The sequence below is a fragment of the Schistocerca serialis genome, unplaced genomic scaffold (assembly GCF_023864345.2).
Source record: "Schistocerca serialis cubense isolate TAMUIC-IGC-003099 unplaced genomic scaffold, iqSchSeri2.2 HiC_scaffold_1257, whole genome shotgun sequence".
Lineage (NCBI taxonomy): Eukaryota > Metazoa > Arthropoda > Insecta > Orthoptera > Acrididae > Schistocerca > Schistocerca serialis.
In genome coordinates, this window is record NW_026047466.1 from 301,760 (window position 1) to 326,413 (window position 24,654).

Consider the following 24,654-nt stretch of genomic DNA (forward strand, 5'->3'; position numbering starts at 1 on the left):
GTGCCACTGTGGACAACAGCGCACTTTTGCCAGAGAGAGGAACCGAAAGGCGCATTTCGCAGTCGAGCCACGCTATCCCACAAGCTGTGCACTAGGTCAGGATTGTGCAGACCGCAAACTTTTGGTGGGCCGACGCTCGTCGTCGATCGTAAGGGCGAAACATTCAAGAGATTTGGAAAACGGCAATGTGGACACCCCCAGCAGCAGCTGTGTGCCAAATCCGATTTCTGGTCGAGGGCTGCAAGATTCAGTATGATGAAGTAACAATTTGGGGATAGCTCACAAACGCTAAGATGCCGCCTTCTTAGCTCAGTGGTAGAGCACTGGTCTCGTAAACCAGGGGTCGTGAGTTCGAACCTCACAGAAGGCATTCATTTCTTAAACCTTCCTGCAAGGAGCGGAGCTATCTCGAGCAGCATCTAACACATGGCAGTACACTGAATGAAAGGGATGTTCTACAACCTATGACAAGTATTCTACTGGCCTCAGAGGTTTTCTGAATGCATAGGCAGAACATTGGTTTGTATGCATTTTGTAGTATAATGTCATGCTTGGCGATGTCATTCGTTTACGAGCCTCGCTACAGTGTGCATGCACGTTATCCATGTGAAGAGGCGTAAGCAAATGCTACCATTCTGCGAGATTGCTGCAGAAGGTATACGAATTGCGTTGATATACAGAGCACAAGGGAGCCAAAGTCAAGGCCTCCGTGGCGCAATCGGCTAGCGCGTTCGGCTGTTAACCGAAAGGTTGGTGGTTCGAGCCCACCCGGGGGCGAAATCGTTCTAACCGGCACCGAGGTGAGGACGTACGTCAACTTTGTTAGAGATACACAGCTAGTGTGACAATTTGGCTGCGTTTGAGTGATGCCACAGAGCCTTATACACATTCAGCCAAGTGACACTGTGGGTAAAAACATGGCCCTACACAGACGTTCTGCTGTTTTCCTTTTTATTCGTCATGTGTGACACTGCAGTAGAGGGACGCCCGCTACAAAAGACGTATTCTTTACATTCAATTTCAGCATACACGTCGCGAGTGCCATATGACAGGGCCTGTCTCTCGATGTCGATTTGTATTTGGTGTGTCTTAAGTGTCGGTCTGCAGTAGGCCGCTGTTGGCCGAGCGACGTGCAGTCGCCTTACATGAAGCCCCATGGGCAACGCCAGTGCCACTGTGGACAACAGCGCACTGTAGCCAGAGAGAGGAGCCGAAAGGCGCATTTCGCAGTCGAGCCACGCTATCCCACAAGCTGTGCACTAGGTCAGGATTGTGCAGACCGCAAACTTTTGGTGGGCCGACGCTCGTGGTCGATCGTAAGGGCGAAACATTCAAGAGATTTGGAAAACGGCAATGTGGACACCCCCAGCAGCAGCTGTGTGCCAAATCCGATATCTGGTCGAGGGCTGCAAGATTCAGTATGATGAAGTAACAATTTGGGGATAGCTCACAAACGCTAAGATGCCGCCTTCTTAGCTCAGTGGTAGAGCACTGGTCTCGTAAACCAGGGGTCGTGAGTTCGAACCTCACAGAAGGCATTCATTTCTTAAACCTTCCTGCAAGGAGCGGAGCTATCTCGAGCAGCATCTAACACATGGCAGTACACTGAATGAAAGGGATGTTCTACAACCTATGACAAGTATTCTACTGGCCTCAGAGGTTTTCTGAATGCATAGGCAGAACATTGGTTTGTATGCATTTTGTAGTATAATGTCATGCTTGGCGATGTCATTCGTTTACGAGCCTCGCTACAGTGTGCATGCACGTTATCCATGTGAAGAGGCGTAAGCAAATGCTACCATTCTGCGAGATTGCTGCAGAAGGTATACGAATTGCGTTGATATACAGAGCACAAGGGAGCCAAAGTCAAGGCCTCCGTGGCGCAATCGGCTAGCGCGTTCGGCTGTTAACCGAAAGGTTGGTGGTTCGAGCCCACCCGGGGGCGAAATCGTTCTAACCGGCACCGAGGTGAGGACGTACGTCAACTTTGTTAGAGATACACAGCTAGTGTGACAATTTGGCTGCGTTTGAGTGATGCCACAGAGCCTTATACACATTCAGCCAAGTGACACTGTGGGTAAAAACATGGCCCTACACAGACGTTCTGCTGTTTTCCTTTTTATTCGTCATGTGTGACACTGCAGTAGAGGGACGCCCGCTACAAAAGACGTATTCTTTACATTCAATTTCAGCATATACGTCGCGAGTGCCATATGACAGGGCCTGTCTCTCGATGTCGATTTGTATTTGGTGTGTCTTAAGTGTCGGTCTGCAGTAGGCCGCTGTTGGCCGAGCGACGTGCAGTCGCCTTACATGAAGCCCCATGGGCAACGCCAGTGCCACTGTGGACAACAGCGCACTTTTGCCAGAGAGAGGAACCGAAAGGCGCATTTCGCAGTCGAGCCACGCTATCCCACAAGCTGTGCACTAGGTCAGGATTGTGCAGACCGCAAACTTTTGGTGGGCCGACGCTCGTCGTCGATCGTAAGGGCGAAACATTCAAGAGATTTGGAAAACGGCAATGTGGACACCCCCAGCAGCAGCTGTGTGCCAAATCCGATTTCTGGTCGAGGGCTGCAAGATTCAGTATGATGAAGTAACAATTTGGGGATAGCTCACAAACGCTAAGATGCCGCCTTCTTAGCTCAGTGGTAGAGCACTGGTCTCGTAAACCAGGGGTCGTGAGTTCGAACCTCACAGAAGGCATTCATTTCTTAAACCTTCCTGCAAGGAGCGGAGCTATCTCGAGCAGCATCTAACACATGGCAGTACACTGAATGAAAGGGATGTTCTACAACCTATGACAAGTATTCTACTGGCCTCAGAGGTTTTCTGAATGCATAGGCAGAACATTGGTTTGTATGCATTTTGTAGTATAATGTCATGCTTGGCGATGTCATTCGTTTACGAGCCTCGCTACAGTGTGCATGCACGTTATCCATGTGAAGAGGCGTAAGCAAATGCTACCATTCTGCGAGATTGCTGCAGAAGGTATACGAATTGCGTTGATATACAGAGCACAAGGGAGCCAAAGTCAAGGCCTCCGTGGCGCAATCGGCTAGCGCGTTCGGCTGTTAACCGAAAGGTTGGTGGTTCGAGCCCACCCGGGGGCGAAATCGTTCTAACCGGCACCGAGGTGAGGACGTACGTCAACTTTGTTAGAGATACACAGCTAGTGTGACAATTTGGCTGCGTTTGAGTGATGCCACAGAGCCTTATACACATTCAGCCAAGTGACACTGTGGGTAAAAACATGGCCCTACACAGACGTTCTGCTGTTTTCCTTTTTATTCGTCATGTGTGACACTGCAGTAGAGGGACGCCCGCTACAAAAGACGTATTCTTTACATTCAATTTCAGCATACACGTCGCGAGTGCCATATGACAGGGCCTGTCTCTCGATGTCGATTTGTATTTGGTGTGTCTTAAGTGTCGGTCTGCAGTAGGCCGCTGTTGGCCGAGCGACGTGCAGTCGCCTTACATGAAGCCCCATGGGCAACGCCAGTGCCACTGTGGACAACAGCGCACTGTAGCCAGAGAGAGGAGCCGAAAGGCGCATTTCGCAGTCGAGCCACGCTATCCCACAAGCTGTGCACTAGGTCAGGATTGTGCAGACCGCAAACTTTTGGTGGGCCGACGCTCGTGGTCGATCGTAAGGGCGAAACATTCAAGAGATTTGGAAAACGGCAATGTGGACACCCCCAGCAGCAGCTGTGTGCCAAATCCGATATCTGGTCGAGGGCTGCAAGATTCAGTATGATGAAGTAACAATTTGGGGATAGCTCACAAACGCTAAGATGCCGCCTTCTTAGCTCAGTGGTAGAGCACTGGTCTCGTAAACCAGGGGTCGTGAGTTCGAACCTCACAGAAGGCATTCATTTCTTAAACCTTCCTGCAAGGAGCGGAGCTATCTCGAGCAGCATCTAACACATGGCAGTACACTGAATGAAAGGGATGTTCTACAACCTATGACAAGTATTCTACTGGCCTCAGAGGTTTTCTGAATGCATAGGCAGAACATTGGTTTGTATGCATTTTGTAGTATAATGTCATGCTTGGCGATGTCATTCGTTTACGAGCCTCGCTACAGTGTGCATGCACGTTATCCATGTGAAGAGGCGTAAGCAAATGCTACCATTCTGCGAGATTGCTGCAGAAGGTATACGAATTGCGTTGATATACAGAGCACAAGGGAGCCAAAGTCAAGGCCTCCGTGGCGCAATCGGCTAGCGCGTTCGGCTGTTAACCGAAAGGTTCGTGGTTCGAGCCCACCCGGGGGCGAAATCGTTCTAACCGGCACCGAGGTGAGGACGTACGTCAACTTTGTTAGAGATACACAGCTAGTGTGACAATTTGGCTGCGTTTGAGTGATGCCACAGAGCCTTATACACATTCAGCCAAGTGACACTGTGGGTAAAAACATGGCCCTACACAGACGTTCTGCTGTTTTCCTTTTTATTCGTCATGTGTGACACTGCAGTAGAGGGACGCCCGCTACAAAAGACGTATTCTTTACATTCAATTTCAGCATACACGTCGCGAGTGCCATATGACAGGGCCTGTCTCTCGATGTCGATTTGTATTTGGTGTGTCTTAAGTGTCGGTCTGCAGTAGGCCGCTGTTGGCCGAGCGACGTGCAGTCGCCTTACATGAAGCCCCATGGGCAACGCCAGTGCCACTGTGGACAACAGCGCACTGTAGCCAGAGAGAGGAGCCGAAAGGCGCATTTCGCAGTCGAGCCACGCTATCCCACAAGCTGTGCACTAGGTCAGGATTGTGCAGACCGCAAACTTTTGGTGGGCCGACGCTCGTGGTCGATCGTAAGGGCGAAACATTCAAGAGATTTGGAAAACGGCAATGTGGACACCCCCAGCAGCAGCTGTGTGCCAAATCCGATATCTGGTCGAGGGCTGCAAGATTCAGTATGATGAAGTAACAATTTGGGGATAGCTCACAAACGCTAAGATGCCGCCTTCTTAGCTCAGTGGTAGAGCACTGGTCTCGTAAACCAGGGGTCGTGAGTTCGAACCTCACAGAAGGCATTCATTTCTTAAACCTTCCTGCAAGGAGCGGAGCTATCTCGAGCAGCATCTAACACATGGCAGTACACTGAATGAAAGGGATGTTCTACAACCTATGACAAGTATTCTACTGGCCTCAGAGGTTTTCTGAATGCATAGGCAGAACATTGGTTTGTATGCATTTTGTAGTATAATGTCATGCTTGGCGATGTCATTCGTTTACGAGCCTCGCTACAGTGTGCATGCACGTTATCCATGTGAAGAGGCGTAAGCAAATGCTACCATTCTGCGAGATTGCTGCAGAAGGTATACGAATTGCGTTGATATACAGAGCACAAGGGAGCCAAAGTCAAGGCCTCCGTGGCGCAATCGGCTAGCGCGTTCGGCTGTTAACCGAAAGGTTGGTGGTTCGAGCCCACCCGGGGGCGAAATCGTTCTAACCGGCACCGAGGTGAGGACGTACGTCAACTTTGTTAGAGATACAGAGCTAGTGTGACAATTTGGCTGCGTTTGAGTGATGCCACAGAGCCTTATACACATTCAGCCAAGTGACACTGTGGGTAAAAACATGGCCCTACACAGACGTTCTGCTGTTTTCCTTTTTATTCGTCATGTGTGACACTGCAGTAGAGGGACGCCCGCTACAAAAGACGTATTCTTTACATTCAATTTCAGCATACACGTCGCGAGTGCCATATGACAGGGCCTGTCTCTCGATGTCGATTTGTATTTGGTGTGTCTTAAGTGTCGGTCTGCAGTAGGCCGCTGTTGGCCGAGCGACGTGCAGTCGCCTTACATGAAGCCCCATGGGCAACGCCAGTGCCACTGTGGACAACAGCGCACTGTAGCCAGAGAGAGGAGCCGAAAGGCGCATTTCGCAGTCGAGCCACGCTATCCCACAAGCTGTGCACTAGGTCAGGATTGTGCAGACCGCAAACTTTTGGTGGGCCGACGCTCGTGGTCGATCGTAAGGGCGAAACATTCAAGAGATTTGGAAAACGGCAATGTGGACACCCCCAGCAGCAGCTGTGTGCCAAATCCGATATCTGGTCGAGGGCTGCAAGATTCAGTATGATGAAGTAACAATTTGGGGATAGCTCACAAACGCTAAGATGCCGCCTTCTTAGCTCAGTGGTAGAGCACTGGTCTCGTAAACCAGGGGTCGTGAGTTCGAACCTCACAGAAGGCATTCATTTCTTAAACCTTCCTGCAAGGAGCGGAGCTATCTCGAGCAGCATCTAACACATGGCAGTACACTGAATGAAAGGGATGTTCTACAACCTATGACAAGTATTCTACTGGCCTCAGAGGTTTTCTGAATGCATAGGCAGAACATTGGTTTGTATGCATTTTGTAGTATAATGTCATGCTTGGCGATGTCATTCGTTTACGAGCCTCGCTACAGTGTGCATGCACGTTATCCATGTGAAGAGGCGTAAGCAAATGCTACCATTCTGCGAGATTGCTGCAGAAGGTATACGAATTGCGTTGATATACAGAGCACAAGGGAGCCAAAGTCAAGGCCTCCGTGGCGCAATCGGCTAGCGCGTTCGGCTGTTAACCGAAAGGTTGGTGGTTCGAGCCCACCCGGGGGCGAAATCGTTCTAACCGGCACCGAGGTGAGGACGTACGTCAACTTTGTTAGAGATACACAGCTAGTGTGACAATTTGGCTGCGTTTGAGTGATGCCACAGAGCCTTATACACATTCAGCCAAGTGACACTGTGGGTAAAAACATGGCCCTACACAGACGTTCTGCTGTTTTCCTTTTTATTCGTCATGTGTGACACTGCAGTAGAGGGACGCCCGCTACAAAAGACGTATTCTTTACATTCAATTTCAGCATATACGTCGCGAGTGCCATATGACAGGGCCTGTCTCTCGATGTCGATTTGTATTTGGTGTGTCTTAAGTGTCGGTCTGCAGTAGGCCGCTGTTGGCCGAGCGACGTGCAGTCGCCTTACATGAAGCCCCATGGGCAACGCCAGTGCCACTGTGGACAACAGCGCACTTTTGCCAGAGAGAGGAACCGAAAGGCGCATTTCGCAGTCGAGCCACGCTATCCCACAAGCTGTGCACTAGGTCAGGATTGTGCAGACCGCAAACTTTTGGTGGGCCGACGCTCGTCGTCGATCGTAAGGGCGAAACATTCAAGAGATTTGGAAAACGGCAATGTGGACACCCCCAGCAGCAGCTGTGTGCCAAATCCGATTTCTGGTCGAGGGCTGCAAGATTCAGTATGATGAAGTAACAATTTGGGGATAGCTCACAAACGCTAAGATGCCGCCTTCTTAGCTCAGTGGTAGAGCACTGGTCTCGTAAACCAGGGGTCGTGAGTTCGAACCTCACAGAAGGCATTCATTTCTTAAACCTTCCTGCAAGGAGCGGAGCTATCTCGAGCAGCATCTAACACATGGCAGTACACTGAATGAAAGGGATGTTCTACAACCTATGACAAGTATTCTACTGGCCTCAGAGGTTTTCTGAATGCATAGGCAGAACATTGGTTTGTATGCATTTTGTAGTATAATGTCATGCTTGGCGATGTCATTCGTTTACGAGCCTCGCTACAGTGTGCATGCACGTTATCCATGTGAAGAGGCGTAAGCAAATGCTACCATTCTGCGAGATTGCTGCAGAAGGTATACGAATTGCGTTGATATACAGAGCACAAGGGAGCCAAAGTCAAGGCCTCCGTGGCGCAATCGGCTAGCGCGTTCGGCTGTTAACCGAAAGGTTGGTGGTTCGAGCCCACCCGGGGGCGAAATCGTTCTAACCGGCACCGAGGTGAGGACGTACGTCAACTTTGTTAGAGATACACAGCTAGTGTGACAATTTGGCTGCGTTTGAGTGATGCCACAGAGCCTTATACACATTCAGCCAAGTGACACTGTGGGTAAAAACATGGCCCTACACAGACGTTCTGCTGTTTTCCTTTTTATTCGTCATGTGTGACACTGCAGTAGAGGGACGCCCGCTACAAAAGACGTATTCTTTACATTCAATTTCAGCATACACGTCGCGAGTGCCATATGACAGGGCCTGTCTCTCGATGTCGATTTGTATTTGGTGTGTCTTAAGTGTCGGTCTGCAGTAGGCCGCTGTTGGCCGAGCGACGTGCAGTCGCCTTACATGAAGCCCCATGGGCAACGCCAGTGCCACTGTGGACAACAGCGCACTGTAGCCAGAGAGAGGAGCCGAAAGGCGCATTTCGCAGTCGAGCCACGCTATCCCACAAGCTGTGCACTAGGTCAGGATTGTGCAGACCGCAAACTTTTGGTGGGCCGACGCTCGTGGTCGATCGTAAGGGCGAAACATTCAAGAGATTTGGAAAACGGCAATGTGGACACCCCCAGCAGCAGCTGTGTGCCAAATCCGATATCTGGTCGAGGGCTGCAAGATTCAGTATGATGAAGTAACAATTTGGGGATAGCTCACAAACGCTAAGATGCCGCCTTCTTAGCTCAGTGGTAGAGCACTGGTCTCGTAAACCAGGGGTCGTGAGTTCGAACCTCACAGAAGGCATTCATTTCTTAAACCTTCCTGCAAGGAGCGGAGCTATCTCGAGCAGCATCTAACACATGGCAGTACACTGAATGAAAGGGATGTTCTACAACCTATGACAAGTATTCTACTGGCCTCAGAGGTTTTCTGAATGCATAGGCAGAACATTGGTTTGTATGCATTTTGTAGTATAATGTCATGCTTGGCGATGTCATTCGTTTACGAGCCTCGCTACAGTGTGCATGCACGTTATCCATGTGAAGAGGCGTAAGCAAATGCTACCATTCTGCGAGATTGCTGCAGAAGGTATACGAATTGCGTTGATATACAGAGCACAAGGGAGCCAAAGTCAAGGCCTCCGTGGCGCAATCGGCTAGCGCGTTCGGCTGTTAACCGAAAGGTTCGTGGTTCGAGCCCACCCGGGGGCGAAATCGTTCTAACCGGCACCGAGGTGAGGACGTACGTCAACTTTGTTAGAGATACACAGCTAGTGTGACAATTTGGCTGCGTTTGAGTGATGCCACAGAGCCTTATACACATTCAGCCAAGTGACACTGTGGGTAAAAACATGGCCCTACACAGACGTTCTGCTGTTTTCCTTTTTATTCGTCATGTGTGACACTGCAGTAGAGGGACGCCCGCTACAAAAGACGTATTCTTTACATTCAATTTCAGCATACACGTCGCGAGTGCCATATGACAGGGCCTGTCTCTCGATGTCGATTTGTATTTGGTGTGTCTTAAGTGTCGGTCTGCAGTAGGCCGCTGTTGGCCGAGCGACGTGCAGTCGCCTTACATGAAGCCCCATGGGCAACGCCAGTGCCACTGTGGACAACAGCGCACTGTAGCCAGAGAGAGGAGCCGAAAGGCGCATTTCGCAGTCGAGCCACGCTATCCCACAAGCTGTGCACTAGGTCAGGATTGTGCAGACCGCAAACTTTTGGTGGGCCGACGCTCGTGGTCGATCGTAAGGGCGAAACATTCAAGAGATTTGGAAAACGGCAATGTGGACACCCCCAGCAGCAGCTGTGTGCCAAATCCGATATCTGGTCGAGGGCTGCAAGATTCAGTATGATGAAGTAACAATTTGGGGATAGCTCACAAACGCTAAGATGCCGCCTTCTTAGCTCAGTGGTAGAGCACTGGTCTCGTAAACCAGGGGTCGTGAGTTCGAACCTCACAGAAGGCATTCATTTCTTAAACCTTCCTGCAAGGAGCGGAGCTATCTCGAGCAGCATCTAACACATGGCAGTACACTGAATGAAAGGGATGTTCTACAACCTATGACAAGTATTCTACTGGCCTCAGAGGTTTTCTGAATGCATAGGCAGAACATTGGTTTGTATGCATTTTGTAGTATAATGTCATGCTTGGCGATGTCATTCGTTTACGAGCCTCGCTACAGTGTGCATGCACGTTATCCATGTGAAGAGGCGTAAGCAAATGCTACCATTCTGCGAGATTGCTGCAGAAGGTATACGAATTGCGTTGATATACAGAGCACAAGGGAGCCAAAGTCAAGGCCTCCGTGGCGCAATCGGCTAGCGCGTTCGGCTGTTAACCGAAAGGTTGGTGGTTCGAGCCCACCCGGGGGCGAAATCGTTCTAACCGGCACCGAGGTGAGGACGTACGTCAACTTTGTTAGAGATACAGAGCTAGTGTGACAATTTGGCTGCGTTTGAGTGATGCCACAGAGCCTTATACACATTCAGCCAAGTGACACTGTGGGTAAAAACATGGCCCTACACAGACGTTCTGCTGTTTTCCTTTTTATTCGTCATGTGTGACACTGCAGTAGAGGGACGCCCGCTACATAAGACGTATTCTTTACATTCAATTTCAGCATATACGTCGCGAGTGCCATATGACAGGGCCTGTCTCTCGATGTCGATTTGTATTTGGTGTGTCTTAAGTGTCGGTCTGCAGTAGGCCGCTGTTGGCCGAGCGACGTGCAGTCGCCTTACATGAAGCCCCATGGGCAACGCCAGTGCCACTGTGGACAACAGCGCACTTTTGCCAGAGAGAGGAACCGAAAGGCGCATTTCGCAGTCGAGCCACGCTATCCCACAAGCTGTGCACTAGGTCAGGATTGTGCAGACCGCAAACTTTTGGTGGGCCGACGCTCGTCGTCGATCGTAAGGGCGAAACATTCAAGAGATTTGGAAAACGGCAATGTGGACACCCCCAGCAGCAGCTGTGTGCCAAATCCGATTTCTGGTCGAGGGCTGCAAGATTCAGTATGATGAAGTAACAATTTGGGGATAGCTCACAAACGCTAAGATGCCGCCTTCTTAGCTCAGTGGTAGAGCACTGGTCTCGTAAACCAGGGGTCGTGAGTTCGAACCTCACAGAAGGCATTCATTTCTTAAACCTTCCTGCAAGGAGCGGAGCTATCTCGAGCAGCATCTAACACATGGCAGTACACTGAATGAAAGGGATGTTCTACAACCTATGACAAGTATTCTACTGGCCTCAGAGGTTTTCTGAATGCATAGGCAGAACATTGGTTTGTATGCATTTTGTAGTATAATGTCATGCTTGGCGATGTCATTCGTTTACGAGCCTCGCTACAGTGTGCATGCACGTTATCCATGTGAAGAGGCGTAAGCAAATGCTACCATTCTGCGAGATTGCTGCAGAAGGTATACGAATTGCGTTGATATACAGAGCACAAGGGAGCCAAAGTCAAGGCCTCCGTGGCGCAATCGGCTAGCGCGTTCGGCTGTTAACCGAAAGGTTGGTGGTTCGAGCCCACCCGGGGGCGAAATCGTTCTAACCGGCACCGAGGTGAGGACGTACGTCAACTTTGTTAGAGATACACAGCTAGTGTGACAATTTGGCTGCGTTTGAGTGATGCCACAGAGCCTTATACACATTCAGCCAAGTGACACTGTGGGTAAAAACATGGCCCTACACAGACGTTCTGCTGTTTTCCTTTTTATTCGTCATGTGTGACACTGCAGTAGAGGGACGCCCGCTACAAAAGACGTATTCTTTACATTCAATTTCAGCATATACGTCGCGAGTGCCATATGACAGGGCCTGTCTCTCGATGTCGATTTGTATTTGGTGTGTCTTAAGTGTCGGTCTGCAGTAGGCCGCTGTTGGCCGAGCGACGTGCAGTCGCCTTACATGAAGCCCCATGGGCAACGCCAGTGCCACTGTGGACAACAGCGCACTTTTGCCAGAGAGAGGAACCGAAAGGCGCATTTCGCAGTCGAGCCACGCTATCCCACAAGCTGTGCACTAGGTCAGGATTGTGCAGACCGCAAACTTTTGGTGGGCCGACGCTCGTCGTCGATCGTAAGGGCGAAACATTCAAGAGATTTGGAAAACGGCAATGTGGACACCCCCAGCAGCAGCTGTGTGCCAAATCCGATTTCTGGTCGAGGGCTGCAAGATTCAGTATGATGAAGTAACAATTTGGGGATAGCTCACAAACGCTAAGATGCCGCCTTCTTAGCTCAGTGGTAGAGCACTGGTCTCGTAAACCAGGGGTCGTGAGTTCGAACCTCACAGAAGGCATTCATTTCTTAAACCTTCCTGCAAGGAGCGGAGCTATCTCGAGCAGCATCTAACACATGGCAGTACACTGAATGAAAGGGATGTTCTACAACCTATGACAAGTATTCTACTGGCCTCAGAGGTTTTCTGAATGCATAGGCAGAACATTGGTTTGTATGCATTTTGTAGTATAATGTCATGCTTGGCGATGTCATTCGTTTACGAGCCTCGCTACAGTGTGCATGCACGTTATCCATGTGAAGAGGCGTAAGCAAATGCTACCATTCTGCGAGATTGCTGCAGAAGGTATACGAATTGCGTTGATATACAGAGCACAAGGGAGCCAAAGTCAAGGCCTCCGTGGCGCAATCGGCTAGCGCGTTCGGCTGTTAAGCGAAAGGTTGGTGGTTCGAGCCCACCCGGGGGCGAAATCGTTCTAACCGGCACCGAGGTGAGGACGTACGTCAACTTTGTTAGAGATACACAGCTAGTGTGACAATTTGGCTGCGTTTGAGTGATGCCACAGAGCCTTATACACATTCAGCCAAGTGACACTGTGGGTAAAAACATGGCCCTACACAGACGTTCTGCTGTTTTCCTTTTTATTCGTCATGTGTGACACTGCAGTAGAGGGACGCCCGCTACAAAAGACGTATTCTTTACATTCAATTTCAGCATACACGTCGCGAGTGCCATATGACAGGGCCTGTCTCTCGATGTCGATTTGTATTTGGTGTGTCTTAAGTGTCGGTCTGCAGTAGGCCGCTGTTGGCCGAGCGACGTGCAGTCGCCTTACATGAAGCCCCATGGGCAACGCCAGTGCCACTGTGGACAACAGCGCACTGTAGCCAGAGAGAGGAGCCGAAAGGCGCATTTCGCAGTCGAGCCACGCTATCCCACAAGCTGTGCACTAGGTCAGGATTGTGCAGACCGCAAACTTTTGGTGGGCCGACGCTCGTGGTCGATCGTAAGGGCGAAACATTCAAGAGATTTGGAAAACGGCAATGTGGACACCCCCAGCAGCAGCTGTGTGCCAAATCCGATATCTGGTCGAGGGCTGCAAGATTCAGTATGATGAAGTAACAATTTGGGGATAGCTCACAAACGCTAAGATGCCGCCTTCTTAGCTCAGTGGTAGAGCACTGGTCTCGTAAACCAGGGGTCGTGAGTTCGAACCTCACAGAAGGCATTCATTTCTTAAACCTTCCTGCAAGGAGCGGAGCTATCTCGAGCAGCATCTAACACATGGCAGTACACTGAATGAAAGGGATGTTCTACAACCTATGACAAGTATTCTACTGGCCTCAGAGGTTTTCTGAATGCATAGGCAGAACATTGGTTTGTATGCATTTTGTAGTATAATGTCATGCTTGGCGATGTCATTCGTTTACGAGCCTCGCTACAGTGTGCATGCACGTTATCCATGTGAAGAGGCGTAAGCAAATGCTACCATTCTGCGAGATTGCTGCAGAAGGTATACGAATTGCGTTGATATACAGAGCACAAGGGAGCCAAAGTCAAGGCCTCCGTGGCGCAATCGGCTAGCGCGTTCGGCTGTTAACCGAAAGGTTGGTGGTTCGAGCCCACCCGGGGGCGAAATCGTTCTAACCGGCACCGAGGTGAGGACGTACGTCAACTTTGTTAGAGATACACAGCTAGTGTGACAATTTGGCTGCGTTTGAGTGATGCCACAGAGCCTTATACACATTCAGCCAAGTGACACTGTGGGTAAAAACATGGCCCTACACAGACGTTCTGCTGTTTTCCTTTTTATTCGTCATGTGTGACACTGCAGTAGAGGGACGCCCGCTACAAAAGACGTATTCTTTACATTCAATTTCAGCATACACGTCGCGAGTGCCATATGACAGGGCCTGTCTCTCGATGTCGATTTGTATTTGGTGTGTCTTAAGTGTCGGTCTGCAGTAGGCCGCTGTTGGCCGAGCGACGTGCAGTCGCCTTACATGAAGCCCCATGGGCAACGCCAGTGCCACTGTGGACAACAGCGCACTGCAGCCAGAGAGAGGAGCCGAAAGGCGCATTTCGCAGTCGAGCCACGCTATCCCACAAGCTGTGCACTAGGTCAGGATTGTGCAGACCGCAAACTTTTGGTGGGCCGACGCTCGTGGTCGATCGTAAGGGCGAAACATTCAAGAGATTTGGAAAACGGCAATGTGGACACCCCCAGCAGCAGCTGTGTGCCAAATCCGATATCTGGTCGAGGGCTGCAAGATTCAGTATGATGAAGTAACAATTTGGGGATAGCTCACAAACGCTAAGATGCCGCCTTCTTAGCTCAGTGGTAGAGCACTGGTCTCGTAAACCAGGGGTCGTGAGTTCGAACCTCACAGAAGGCATTCATTTCTTAAACCTTCCTGCAAGGAGCGGAGCTATCTCGAGCAGCATCTAACACATGGCAGTACACTGAATGAAAGGGATGTTCTACAACCTATGACAAGTATTCTACTGGCCTCAGAGGTTTTCTGAATGCATAGGCAGAACATTGGTTTGTATGCATTTTGTAGTATAATGTCATGCTTGGCGATGTCATTCGTTTACGAGCCTCGCTACAGTGTGCATGCACGTTATCCATGTGAAGAGGCGTAAGCAAATGCTACCATTCTGCGAGATTGCTGCAGAAGGTATACGAATTGCGTTGATATACAGAGCACAAGGGAGCCAAAGTCAAGGCCTCCGTGGCGCAATCGGCTAGCGCGTTCGGCTGTTAACCGAAAGGTTGGTGGTTCGAGCCCACCCGGGGGCGAAATCGTTCTAACCGGCACCGAGGTGAGGACGTACGTCAACTTTGTTAGAGATACACAGCTAGTGTGACAATTTGGCTGCGTTTGAGTGATGCCACAGAGCCTTATACACATTCAGCCAAGTGACACTGTGGGTAAAAACATGGCCCTACACAGACGTTCTGCTGTTTTCCTTTTTATTCGTCATGTGTGACACTGCAGTAGAGGGACGCCCGCTACATAAGACGTATTCTTTACATTCAATTTCAGCATATACGTCGCGAGTGCCATATGACAGGGCCTGTCTCTCGATGTCGATTTGTATTTGGTGTGTCTTAAGTGTCGGTCTGCAGTAGGCCGCTGTTGGCCGAGCGACGTGCAGTCGCCTTACATGAAGCCCCATGGGCAACGCCAGTGCCACTGTGGACAACAGCGCACTTTTGCCAGAGAGAGGAACCGAAAGGCGCATTTCGCAGTCGAGCCACGCTATCCCACAAGCTGTGCACTAGGTCAGGATTGTGCAGACCGCAAACTTTTGGTGGGCCGACGCTCGTCGTCGATCGTAAGGGCGAAACATTCAAGAGATTTGGAAAACGGCAATGTGGACACCCCCAGCAGCAGCTGTGTGCCAAATCCGATTTCTGGTCGAGGGCTGCAAGATTCAGTATGATGAAGTAACAATTTGGGGATAGCTCACAAACGCTAAGATGCCGCCTTCTTAGCTCAGTGGTAGAGCACTGGTCTCGTAAACCAGGGGTCGTGAGTTCGAACCTCACAGAAGGCATTCATTTCTTAAACCTTCCTGCAAGGAGCGGAGCTATCTCGAGCAGCATCTAACACATGGCAGTACACTGAATGAAAGGGATGTTCTACAACCTATGACAAGTATTCTACTGGCCTCAGAGGTTTTCTGAATGCATAGGCAGAACATTGGTTTGTATGCATTTTGTAGTATAATGTCATGCTTGGCGATGTCATTCGTTTACGAGCCTCGCTACAGTGTGCATGCACGTTATCCATGTGAAGAGGCGTAAGCAAATGCTACCATTCTGCGAGATTGCTGCAGAAGGTATACGAATTGCGTTGATATACAGAGCACAAGGGAGCCAAAGTCAAGGCCTCCGTGGCGCAATCGGCTAGCGCGTTCGGCTGTTAAGCGAAAGGTTGGTGGTTCGAGCCCACCCGGGGGCGAAATCGTTCTAACCGGCACCGAGGTGAGGACGTACGTCAACTTTGTTAGAGATACACAGCTAGTGTGACAATTTGGCTGCGTTTGAGTGATGCCACAGAGCCTTATACACATTCAGCCAAGTGACACTGTGGGTAAAAACATGGCCCTACACAGACGTTCTGCTGTTTTCCTTTTTATTCGTCATGTGTGACACTGCAGTAGAGGGACGCCCGCTACAAAAGACGTATTCTTTACATTCAATTTCAGCATACACGTCGCGAGTGCCATATGACAGGGCCTGTCTCTCGATGTCGATTTGTATTTGGTGTGTCTTAAGTGTCGGTCTGCAGTAGGCCGCTGTTGGCCGAGCGACGTGCAGTCGCCTTACATGAAGCCCCATGGGCAACGCCAGTGCCACTGTGGACAACAGCGCACTGTAGCCAGAGAGAGGAGCCGAAAGGCGCATTTCGCAGTCGAGCCACGCTATCCCACAAGCTGTGCACTAGGTCAGGATTGTGCAGACCGCAAACTTTTGGTGGGCCGACGCTCGTGGTCGATCGTAAGGGCGAAACATTCAAGAGATTTGGAAAACGGCAATGTGGACACCCCCAGCAGCAGCTGTGTGCCAAATCCGATATCTGGTCGAGGGCTGCAAGATTCAGTATGATGAAGTAACAATTTGGGGATAGCTCACAAACGCTAAGATGCCGCCTTCTTAGCTCAGTGGTAGAGCACTGGTCTCGTAAACCAGGGGTCGTGAGTTCGAACCTCACAGAAGGCATTCATTTCTTAAACCTTCCTGCAAGGAGCGGAGCTATCTCGAGCAGCATCTAACACATGGCAGTACACTGAATGAAAGGGATGTTCTACAACCTATGACAAGTATTCTACTGGCCTCAGAGGTTTTCTGAATGCATAGGCAGAACATTGGTTTGTATGCATTTTGTAGTATAATGTCATGCTTGGCGATGTCATTCGTTTACGAGCCTCGCTACAGTGTGCATGCACGTTATCCATGTGAAGAGGCGTAAGCAAATGCTACCATTCTGCGAGATTGCTGCAGAAGGTATACGAATTGCGTTGATATACAGAGCACAAGGGAGCCAAAGTCAAGGCCTCCGTGGCGCAATCGGCTAGCGCGTTCGGCTGTTAACCGAAAGGTTGGTGGTTCGAGCCCACCCGGGGGCGAAATCGTTCTAACCGGCACCGAGGTGAGGACGTACGTCAACTTTGTTAGAGATACACAGCTAGTGTGACAATTTGGCTGCGTTTGAGTGATGCCACAGAGCCTTATACACATTCAGCCAAGTGACACTGTGGGTAAAAACATGGCCCTACACAGACGTTCTGCTGTTTTCCTTTTTATTCGTCATGTGTGACACTGCAGTAGAGGGACGCCCGCTACAAAAGACGTATTCTTTACATTCAATTTCAGCATACACGTCGCGAGTGCCATATGACAGGGCCTGTCTCTCGATGTCGATTTGTATTTGGTGTGTCTTAAGTGTCGGTCTGCAGTAGGCCGCTGTTGGCCGAGCGACGTGCAGTCGCCTTACATGAAGCCCCATGGGCAACGCCAGTGCCACTGTGGACAACAGCGCACTGTAGCCAGAGAGAGGAGCCGAAAGGCGCATTTCGCAGTCGAGCCACGCTATCCCACAAGCTGTGCACTAGGTCAGGATTGTGCAGACCGCAAACTTTTGGTGGGCCGACGCTCGTGGTCGATCGTAAGGGCGAAACATTCAAGAGATTTGGAAAACGGCAATGTGGACACCCCCAGCAGCAGCTGTGTGCCAAATCCGATATCTGGTCGAGGGCTGCAAGATTCAGTATGATGAAGTAACAATTTGGGGATAGCTCACAAACGCTAAGATGCCGCCTTCTTAGCTCAGTGGTAGAGCACTGGTCTCGTAAACCAGGGGTCGTGAGTTCGAACCTCACAGAAGGCATTCATTTCTTAAACCTTCCTGCAAGGAGCGGAGCTATCTCGAGCAGCATCTAACACATGGCAGTACACTGAATGAAAGGGATGTTCTACAACCTATGACAAGTATTCTACTGGCCTCAGAGGTTTTCTGAATGCATAGGCAGAACATTGGTTTGTATGCATTTTGTAGTATAATGTCATGCTTGGCGATGTCATTCGTTTACGAGCCTCGCTACAGTGTGCATGCACGTTATCCATGTGAAGAGGCGTAAGCAAATGCTACCATTCTGCGAGATTGCTGCAGAAGGTATACGAATTGCGTTGATATACAGAGCACAAGGGAGCCAAAGTCAAGGCCTCCGTGGCGCAATCGGCTAGCGCGTTCGGCTGTTAACCGAAAGGTTGGTGGTTCGAGCCCACCCGGGGGCGAAATCGTTCTAACCGGCACCGAGGTGAGGACGTACGTCAACTTTGTTAGAGATACACAGCTAGTGTGACAATTTGGCTGCGTTTGAGTGATGCCACAGAGCCTTATACACATTCAGCCAAGTGACACTGTGGGTAAAAACATGGCCCTACACAGACGTTCTGCTGTTTTCCTTTTTATTCGTCATGTGTGACACTGCAGTAGAGGGACGCCCGCTACAAAAGACGTATTCTTTACATTCAATTTCAGCATATACGTCGCGAGTGCCATATGACAGGGCCTGTCTCTCGATGTCGATTTGTATTTGGTGTGTCTTAAGTGTCGGTCTGCAGTAGGCCGCTGTTGGCCGAGCGACGTGCAGTCGCCTTACATGAAGCCCCATGGGCAACGCCAGTGCCACTGTGGACAACAGCGCACTTTTGCCAGAGAGAGGAACCGAAAGGCGCATTTCGCAGTCGAGCCACGCTATCCCACAAGCTGTGCACTAGGTCAGGATTGTGCAGACCGCAAACTTTTGGTGGGCCGACGCTCGTGGTCGATCGTAAGGGCGAAACATTCAAGAGATTTGGAAAACGGCAATGTGGACACCCCCAGCAGCAGCTGTGTGCCAAATCCGGTATCTGGTCGAGGGCTGCAAGATTCAGTATGATGAAGTAACAATTTGGGGATAGCTCACAAACGCTAAGCTGCCGCCTTCTTAGCTCAGTGGTAGAGCACTGGTCTCGTAAACCAGGGGTCGTGAGTTCGAACCTCACAGAAGGCATTCATTTCTTAAACCTTCCTGCAAGGAGCGGAGCTATCTCGAGCAGCATCTAACACATGGCAGTACACTGAATGAAAGGGATGTTCTACAACCTATGACAAGTATTCTACTGGCCTCAGAGGTTTTCTGAATGCATAGGCAGAACATTGGTTTGTATGCATTTTGTAGTATAATGTCATGCTTGGCGATGTCATTCGTTTACGAGCCTCGCTACAGTGTGCATGCACGTTATCCATGTGAAGAGGCGTAAGCAAATGCTACCATTCTGCGAGATTGCTGCAGAAGGTATACGAATTGCGTTGATATACAGAGCACAAGGGAGCCAAAGTCAAGGCCTCCGTGGCGCAATCGGCTAGCGCGTTCGGCTGTTAACCGAAAGGTTGGTGGTTCGAGCCCACCCGGGGGCGAAATCGTTCTAACCGGCACCGAGGTGAGGACGTACGTCAACTTTGTTAGAGATACACAGCTAGTGTGACAATTTGGCTGCGTTTGAGTGATGCCACAGAGCCTTATACACATTCAGCCAAGTGACACTGTGGGTAAAAACATGGCCCTACACAGACGTTCTGCTGTTTTCCTTTTTATTCGTCATGTGTGACACTGCAGTAGAGGGACGCCCGCTACAAAAGACGTATTCTTTACATTCAATTTCAGCATATACGTCGCGAGTGCCATATGACAGGGCCTGTCTCTCGATGTCGATTTGTATTTGGTGTGTCTTAAGTGTCGGTCTGCAGTAGGCCGCTGTTGGCCGAGCGACGTGCAGTCGCCTTACATGAAGCCCCATGGGCAACGCCAGTGCCACTGTGGACAACAGCGCACTTTTGCCAGAGAGAGGAACCGAAAGGCGCATTTCGCAGTCGAGCCACGCTATCCCACAAGCTGTGCACTAGGTCAGGATTGTGCAGACCGCAAACTTTTGGTGGGCCGACGCTCGTCGTCGATCGTAAGGGCGAAACATTCAAGAGATTTGGAAAACGGCAATGTGGACACCCCCAGCAGCAGCTGTGTGCCAAATCCGGTATCTGGTCGAGGGCTGCAAGATTCAGTATGATGAAGTAACAATTTGGGGATAGCTCACAAACGCTAAGCTGCCGCCTTCTTAGCTCAGTGGTAGAGCACTGGTCTCGTAAACCAGGGGTCGTGAGTTCGAACCTCACAGAAGGCATTCATTTCTTAAACCTTCCTGCAAGGAGCGGAGCTATCTCGAGCAGCATCTAACACATGGCAGTACACTGAATGAAAGGGATGTTCTACAACCTATGACAAGTATTCTACTGGCCTCAGAGGTTTTCTGAATGCATAGGCAGAACATTGGTTTGTATGCATTTTGTAGTATAATGTCATGCTTGGCGATGTCATTCGTTTACGAGCCTCGCTACAGTGTGCATGCACGTTATCCATGTGAAGAGGCGTAAGCAAATGCTACCATTCTGCGAGATTGCTGCAGAAGGTATACGAATTGCGTTGATATACAGAGCACAAGGGAGCCAAAGTCAAGGCCTCCGTGGCGCAATCGGCTAGCGCGTTCGGCTGTTAACCGAAAGGTTGGTGGTTCGAGCCCACCCGGGGGCGAAATCGTTCTAACCGGCACCGAGGTGAGGACGTACGTCAACTTTGTTAGAGATACACAGCTAGTGTGACAATTTGGCTGCGTTTGAGTGATGCCACAGAGCCTTATACACATTCAGCCAAGTGACACTGTGGGTAAAAACATGGCCCTACACAGACGTTCTGCTGTTTTCCTTTTTATTCGTCATGTGTGACACTGCAGTAGAGGGACGCCCGCTACAAAAGACGTATTCTTTACATTCAATTTCAGCATATACGTCGCGAGTGCCATATGACAGGGCCTGTCTCTCGATGTCGATTTGTATTTGGTGTGTCTTAAGTGTCGGTCTGCAGTAGGCCGCTGTTGGCCGAGCGACGTGCAGTCGCCTTACATGAAGCCCCATGGGCAACGCCAGTGCCACTGTGGACAACAGCGCACTGTAGCCAGAGAGAGGAGCCGAAAGGCGCATTTCGCAGTCGAGCCACGCTATCCCACAAGCTGTGCACTAGGTCAGGATTGTGCAGACCGCAAACTTTTGGTGGGCCGACGCTCGTCGTCGATCGTAAGGGCGAAACATTCAAGAGATTTGGAAAACGGCAATGTGGACACCCCCAGCAGCAGCTGTGTGCCAAATCCGATATCTGGTCGAGGGCTGCAAGATTCAGTATGATGAAGTAACAATTTGGGGATAGCTCACAAACGCTAAGATGCCGCCTTCTTAGCTCAGTGGTAGAGCACTGGTCTCGTAAACCAGGGGTCGTGAGTTCGAACCTCACAGAAGGCATTCATTTCTTAAACCTTCCTGCAAGGAGCGGAGCTATCTCGAGCAGCATCTAACACATGGCAGTACACTGAATGAAAGGGATGTTCTACAACCTATGACAAGTATTCTACTGGCCTCAGAGGTTTTCTGAATGCATAGGCAGAACATTGGTTTGTATGCATTTTGTAGTATAATGTCATGCTTGGCGATGTCATTCGTTTACGAGCCTCGCTACAGTGTGCATGCACGTTATCCATGTGAAGAGGCGTAAGCAAATGCTACCATTCTGCGAGATTGCTGCAGAAGGTATACGAATTGCGTTGATATACAGAGCACAAGGGAGCCAAAGTCAAGGCCTCCGTGGCGCAATCGGCTAGCGCGTTCGGCTGTTAACCGAAAGGTTGGTGGTTCGAGCCCACCCGGGGGCGAAATCGTTCTAACCGGCACCGAGGTGAGGACGTACGTCAACTTTGTTAGAGATACACAGCTAGTGTGACAATTTGGCTGCGTTTGAGTGATGCCACAGAGCCTTATACACATTCAGCCAAGTGACACTGTGGGTAAAAACATGGCCCTACACAGACGTTCTGCTGTTTTCCTTTTTATTCGTCATGTGTGACACTGCAGTAGAGGGACGCCCGCTACAAAAGACGTATTCTTTACATTCAATTTCAGCATATACGTCGCGAGTGCCATATGACAGGGCCTGTCTCTCGATGTCGATTTGTATTTGGTGTGTCTTAAGTGTCGGTCTGCAGTAGGCCGCTGTTGGCCGAGCGACGTGCAGTCGCCTTACATGAAGCCCCATGGGCAACGCCAGTGCCACTGTGGACAACAGCGCACTGTAGCCAGAGAGAGGAGCCGAAAGGCGCATTTCGCAGTCGAGCCACGCTATCCCACAAGCTGTGCACTAGGTCAGGATTGTGCAGACCGCAAACTTTTGGTGGGCCGACGCTCGTCGTCGATCGTAAGGGCGAAACATTCAAGAGATTTGGAAAACGGCAATGTGGACACCCCCAGCAGCAGCTGTGTGCCAAATCCGATATCTGGTCGAGGGCTGCAAGATTCAGTATGATGAAGTAACAATTTGGGGATAGCTCACAAACGCTAAGATGCCGCCTTCTTAGCTCAGTGGTAGAGCACTGGTCTCGTAAACCAGGGGTCGTGAGTTCGAACCTCACAGAAGGCATTCATTTCTTAAACCTTCCTGCAAGGAGCGGAGCTATCTCGAGCAGCATCTAACACATGGCAGTACTCTGAATGAAAGGGATGTTCTACAACTTATGACAAGTATTCTACTGGCCTCAGAGGTTTTCTGAATGCATAGGCAGAACATTGGTTTGTATGCATTTTGTAGTATAATGTCATGCTTGGCGATGTCATTCGTTTACGAGCCTCGCTACAGTGTGCATGCACGTTATCCATGTGAAGAGGCGTAAGCAAATGCTACCATTCTGCGAGATTGCTGCAGAAGGTATACGAATTGCGTTGATATACAGAGCACAAGGGAGCCAAAGTCAAGGCCTCCGTGGCGCAATCGGCTAGCGCGTTCGGCTGTTAACCGAAAGGTTGGTGGTTCGAGCCCACCCGGGGGCGAAATCGTTCTAACCGGCACCGAGGTGAGGACGTACGTCAACTTTGTTAGAGATACACAGCTAGTGTGACAATTTGGCTGCGTTTGAGTGATGCCACAGAGCCTTATACACATTCAGCCAAGTGACACTGTGGGTAAAAACATGGCCCTACACAGACGTTCTGCTGTTTTCCTTTTTATTCGTCATGTGTGACACTGCAGTAGAGGGACGCCCGCTACAAAAGACGTATTCTTTACATTCAATTTCAGCATATACGTCGCGAGTGCCATATGACAGGGCCTGTCTCTCGATGTCGATTTGTATTTGGTGTGTCTTAAGTGTCGGTCTGCAGTAGGCCGCTGTTGGCCGAGCGACGTGCAGTCGCCTTACATGAAGCCCCATGGGCAACGCCAGTGCCACTGTGGACAACAGCGCACTGTAGCCAGAGAGAGGAGCCGAAAGGCGCATTTCGCAGTCGAGCCACGCTATCCCACAAGCTGTGCACTAGGTCAGGATTGTGCAGACCGCAAACTTTTGGTGGGCCGACGCTCGTGGTCGATCGTAAGGGCGAAACATTCAAGAGATTTGGAAAACGGCAATGTGGACACCCCCAGCAGCAGCTGTGTGCCAAATCCGATATCTGGTCGAGGGCTGCAAGATTCAGTATGATGAAGTAACAATTTGGGGATAGCTCACAAACGCTAAGATGCCGCCTTCTTAGCTCAGTGGTAGAGCACTGGTCTCGTAAACCAGGGGTCGTGAGTTCGAACCTCACAGAAGGCATTCATTTCTTAAACCTTCCTGCAAGGAGCGGAGCTATCTCGAGCAGCATCTAACACATGGCAGTACACTGAATGAAAGGGATGTTCTACAACCTATGACAAGTATTCTACTGGCCTCAGAGGTTTTCTGAATGCATAGGCAGAACATTGGTTTGTATGCATTTTGTAGTATAATGTCATGCTTGGCGATGTCATTCGTTTACGAGCCTCGCTACAGTGTGCATGCACGTTATCCATGTGAAGAGGCGTAAGCAAATGCTACCATTCTGCGAGATTGCTGCAGAAGGTATACGAATTGCGTTGATATACAGAGCACAAGGGAGCCAAAGTCAAGGCCTCCGTGGCGCAATCGGCTAGCGCGTTCGGCTGTTAAGCGAAAGGTTGGTGGTTCGAGCCCACCCGGGGGCGAAATCGTTCTAACCGGCACCGAGGTGAGGACGTACGTCAACTTTGTTAGAGATACACAGCTAGTGTGACAATTTGGCTGCGTTTGAGTGATGCCACAGAGCCTTATACACATTCAGCCAAGTGACACTGTGGGTAAAAACATGGCCCTACACAGACGTTCTGCTGTTTTCCTTTTTATTCGTCATGTGTGACACTGCAGTAGAGGGACGCCCGCTACAAAAGACGTATTCTTTACATTCAATTTCAGCATACACGTCGCGAGTGCCATATGACAGGGCCTGTCTCTCGATGTCGATTTGTATTTGGTGTGTCTTAAGTGTCGGTCTGCAGTAGGCCGCTGTTGGCCGAGCGACGTGCAGTCGCCTTACATGAAGCCCCATGGGCAACGCCAGTGCCACTGTGGACAACAGCGCACTGTAGCCAGAGAGAGGAGCCGAAAGGCGCATTTCGCAGTCGAGCAGCCACGCTATCCCACAAGCTGTGCACTAGGTCAGGATTGTGCAGACCGCAAACTTTT

The 24,654-nt window shown here is 50.3% G+C and overlaps 42 non-coding genes across 42 annotated transcripts; all 42 read left to right on the top strand.

Moving 5' to 3' along the window:
* The first annotated feature begins 298 nt into the window (after positions 1-298).
* Positions 299-370, top strand: Trnat-cgu (transfer RNA threonine (anticodon CGU)). The gene has a single exon. It is a non-coding gene; the product is annotated as a tRNA-Thr (tRNA).
* A 333-nt stretch (positions 371-703) lies between these two features.
* Positions 704-777, top strand: Trnan-guu (transfer RNA asparagine (anticodon GUU)). The gene has a single exon. It is a non-coding gene; the product is annotated as a tRNA-Asn (tRNA).
* Positions 778-1,466: 689 nt separating this feature from the next.
* Trnat-cgu (transfer RNA threonine (anticodon CGU)) lies at positions 1,467-1,538 on the top strand. Its single transcript has one exon. It is a non-coding gene; the product is annotated as a tRNA-Thr (tRNA).
* A 333-nt stretch (positions 1,539-1,871) lies between these two features.
* Positions 1,872-1,945, top strand: Trnan-guu (transfer RNA asparagine (anticodon GUU)). Its single transcript has one exon. It is a non-coding gene; the product is annotated as a tRNA-Asn (tRNA).
* A 689-nt stretch (positions 1,946-2,634) lies between these two features.
* On the top strand, positions 2,635-2,706 carry Trnat-cgu (transfer RNA threonine (anticodon CGU)). The gene has a single exon. It is a non-coding gene; the product is annotated as a tRNA-Thr (tRNA).
* Positions 2,707-3,039: 333 nt separating this feature from the next.
* On the top strand, positions 3,040-3,113 carry Trnan-guu (transfer RNA asparagine (anticodon GUU)). The gene has a single exon. It is a non-coding gene; the product is annotated as a tRNA-Asn (tRNA).
* Positions 3,114-3,802: 689 nt separating this feature from the next.
* On the top strand, positions 3,803-3,874 carry Trnat-cgu (transfer RNA threonine (anticodon CGU)). Its single transcript has one exon. It is a non-coding gene; the product is annotated as a tRNA-Thr (tRNA).
* Positions 3,875-4,207: 333 nt separating this feature from the next.
* Trnan-guu (transfer RNA asparagine (anticodon GUU)) lies at positions 4,208-4,281 on the top strand. Its single transcript has one exon. It is a non-coding gene; the product is annotated as a tRNA-Asn (tRNA).
* Positions 4,282-4,970: 689 nt separating this feature from the next.
* Positions 4,971-5,042, top strand: Trnat-cgu (transfer RNA threonine (anticodon CGU)). Its single transcript has one exon. It is a non-coding gene; the product is annotated as a tRNA-Thr (tRNA).
* Positions 5,043-5,375: 333 nt separating this feature from the next.
* Positions 5,376-5,449, top strand: Trnan-guu (transfer RNA asparagine (anticodon GUU)). The gene has a single exon. It is a non-coding gene; the product is annotated as a tRNA-Asn (tRNA).
* Positions 5,450-6,138: 689 nt separating this feature from the next.
* On the top strand, positions 6,139-6,210 carry Trnat-cgu (transfer RNA threonine (anticodon CGU)). Its single transcript has one exon. It is a non-coding gene; the product is annotated as a tRNA-Thr (tRNA).
* A 333-nt stretch (positions 6,211-6,543) lies between these two features.
* Trnan-guu (transfer RNA asparagine (anticodon GUU)) lies at positions 6,544-6,617 on the top strand. The gene has a single exon. It is a non-coding gene; the product is annotated as a tRNA-Asn (tRNA).
* Positions 6,618-7,306: 689 nt separating this feature from the next.
* Positions 7,307-7,378, top strand: Trnat-cgu (transfer RNA threonine (anticodon CGU)). Its single transcript has one exon. It is a non-coding gene; the product is annotated as a tRNA-Thr (tRNA).
* A 333-nt stretch (positions 7,379-7,711) lies between these two features.
* Positions 7,712-7,785, top strand: Trnan-guu (transfer RNA asparagine (anticodon GUU)). Its single transcript has one exon. It is a non-coding gene; the product is annotated as a tRNA-Asn (tRNA).
* A 689-nt stretch (positions 7,786-8,474) lies between these two features.
* On the top strand, positions 8,475-8,546 carry Trnat-cgu (transfer RNA threonine (anticodon CGU)). Its single transcript has one exon. It is a non-coding gene; the product is annotated as a tRNA-Thr (tRNA).
* A 333-nt stretch (positions 8,547-8,879) lies between these two features.
* On the top strand, positions 8,880-8,953 carry Trnan-guu (transfer RNA asparagine (anticodon GUU)). Its single transcript has one exon. It is a non-coding gene; the product is annotated as a tRNA-Asn (tRNA).
* A 689-nt stretch (positions 8,954-9,642) lies between these two features.
* On the top strand, positions 9,643-9,714 carry Trnat-cgu (transfer RNA threonine (anticodon CGU)). Its single transcript has one exon. It is a non-coding gene; the product is annotated as a tRNA-Thr (tRNA).
* A 333-nt stretch (positions 9,715-10,047) lies between these two features.
* Trnan-guu (transfer RNA asparagine (anticodon GUU)) lies at positions 10,048-10,121 on the top strand. Its single transcript has one exon. It is a non-coding gene; the product is annotated as a tRNA-Asn (tRNA).
* A 689-nt stretch (positions 10,122-10,810) lies between these two features.
* Trnat-cgu (transfer RNA threonine (anticodon CGU)) lies at positions 10,811-10,882 on the top strand. The gene has a single exon. It is a non-coding gene; the product is annotated as a tRNA-Thr (tRNA).
* A 333-nt stretch (positions 10,883-11,215) lies between these two features.
* Trnan-guu (transfer RNA asparagine (anticodon GUU)) lies at positions 11,216-11,289 on the top strand. Its single transcript has one exon. It is a non-coding gene; the product is annotated as a tRNA-Asn (tRNA).
* Positions 11,290-11,978: 689 nt separating this feature from the next.
* On the top strand, positions 11,979-12,050 carry Trnat-cgu (transfer RNA threonine (anticodon CGU)). Its single transcript has one exon. It is a non-coding gene; the product is annotated as a tRNA-Thr (tRNA).
* Positions 12,051-12,383: 333 nt separating this feature from the next.
* Trnan-guu (transfer RNA asparagine (anticodon GUU)) lies at positions 12,384-12,457 on the top strand. Its single transcript has one exon. It is a non-coding gene; the product is annotated as a tRNA-Asn (tRNA).
* Positions 12,458-13,146: 689 nt separating this feature from the next.
* On the top strand, positions 13,147-13,218 carry Trnat-cgu (transfer RNA threonine (anticodon CGU)). The gene has a single exon. It is a non-coding gene; the product is annotated as a tRNA-Thr (tRNA).
* Positions 13,219-13,551: 333 nt separating this feature from the next.
* On the top strand, positions 13,552-13,625 carry Trnan-guu (transfer RNA asparagine (anticodon GUU)). Its single transcript has one exon. It is a non-coding gene; the product is annotated as a tRNA-Asn (tRNA).
* Positions 13,626-14,314: 689 nt separating this feature from the next.
* Positions 14,315-14,386, top strand: Trnat-cgu (transfer RNA threonine (anticodon CGU)). The gene has a single exon. It is a non-coding gene; the product is annotated as a tRNA-Thr (tRNA).
* A 333-nt stretch (positions 14,387-14,719) lies between these two features.
* On the top strand, positions 14,720-14,793 carry Trnan-guu (transfer RNA asparagine (anticodon GUU)). Its single transcript has one exon. It is a non-coding gene; the product is annotated as a tRNA-Asn (tRNA).
* Positions 14,794-15,482: 689 nt separating this feature from the next.
* Positions 15,483-15,554, top strand: Trnat-cgu (transfer RNA threonine (anticodon CGU)). The gene has a single exon. It is a non-coding gene; the product is annotated as a tRNA-Thr (tRNA).
* Positions 15,555-15,887: 333 nt separating this feature from the next.
* Trnan-guu (transfer RNA asparagine (anticodon GUU)) lies at positions 15,888-15,961 on the top strand. Its single transcript has one exon. It is a non-coding gene; the product is annotated as a tRNA-Asn (tRNA).
* A 689-nt stretch (positions 15,962-16,650) lies between these two features.
* Trnat-cgu (transfer RNA threonine (anticodon CGU)) lies at positions 16,651-16,722 on the top strand. The gene has a single exon. It is a non-coding gene; the product is annotated as a tRNA-Thr (tRNA).
* A 333-nt stretch (positions 16,723-17,055) lies between these two features.
* On the top strand, positions 17,056-17,129 carry Trnan-guu (transfer RNA asparagine (anticodon GUU)). Its single transcript has one exon. It is a non-coding gene; the product is annotated as a tRNA-Asn (tRNA).
* A 689-nt stretch (positions 17,130-17,818) lies between these two features.
* On the top strand, positions 17,819-17,890 carry Trnat-cgu (transfer RNA threonine (anticodon CGU)). The gene has a single exon. It is a non-coding gene; the product is annotated as a tRNA-Thr (tRNA).
* Positions 17,891-18,223: 333 nt separating this feature from the next.
* On the top strand, positions 18,224-18,297 carry Trnan-guu (transfer RNA asparagine (anticodon GUU)). The gene has a single exon. It is a non-coding gene; the product is annotated as a tRNA-Asn (tRNA).
* Positions 18,298-18,986: 689 nt separating this feature from the next.
* On the top strand, positions 18,987-19,058 carry Trnat-cgu (transfer RNA threonine (anticodon CGU)). The gene has a single exon. It is a non-coding gene; the product is annotated as a tRNA-Thr (tRNA).
* A 333-nt stretch (positions 19,059-19,391) lies between these two features.
* On the top strand, positions 19,392-19,465 carry Trnan-guu (transfer RNA asparagine (anticodon GUU)). The gene has a single exon. It is a non-coding gene; the product is annotated as a tRNA-Asn (tRNA).
* Positions 19,466-20,154: 689 nt separating this feature from the next.
* Positions 20,155-20,226, top strand: Trnat-cgu (transfer RNA threonine (anticodon CGU)). Its single transcript has one exon. It is a non-coding gene; the product is annotated as a tRNA-Thr (tRNA).
* A 333-nt stretch (positions 20,227-20,559) lies between these two features.
* Trnan-guu (transfer RNA asparagine (anticodon GUU)) lies at positions 20,560-20,633 on the top strand. Its single transcript has one exon. It is a non-coding gene; the product is annotated as a tRNA-Asn (tRNA).
* Positions 20,634-21,322: 689 nt separating this feature from the next.
* Trnat-cgu (transfer RNA threonine (anticodon CGU)) lies at positions 21,323-21,394 on the top strand. Its single transcript has one exon. It is a non-coding gene; the product is annotated as a tRNA-Thr (tRNA).
* A 333-nt stretch (positions 21,395-21,727) lies between these two features.
* Positions 21,728-21,801, top strand: Trnan-guu (transfer RNA asparagine (anticodon GUU)). The gene has a single exon. It is a non-coding gene; the product is annotated as a tRNA-Asn (tRNA).
* Positions 21,802-22,490: 689 nt separating this feature from the next.
* Trnat-cgu (transfer RNA threonine (anticodon CGU)) lies at positions 22,491-22,562 on the top strand. The gene has a single exon. It is a non-coding gene; the product is annotated as a tRNA-Thr (tRNA).
* Positions 22,563-22,895: 333 nt separating this feature from the next.
* Positions 22,896-22,969, top strand: Trnan-guu (transfer RNA asparagine (anticodon GUU)). The gene has a single exon. It is a non-coding gene; the product is annotated as a tRNA-Asn (tRNA).
* A 689-nt stretch (positions 22,970-23,658) lies between these two features.
* Positions 23,659-23,730, top strand: Trnat-cgu (transfer RNA threonine (anticodon CGU)). Its single transcript has one exon. It is a non-coding gene; the product is annotated as a tRNA-Thr (tRNA).
* Positions 23,731-24,063: 333 nt separating this feature from the next.
* Positions 24,064-24,137, top strand: Trnan-guu (transfer RNA asparagine (anticodon GUU)). Its single transcript has one exon. It is a non-coding gene; the product is annotated as a tRNA-Asn (tRNA).
* Positions 24,138-24,654: the final 517 nt, after the last annotated feature.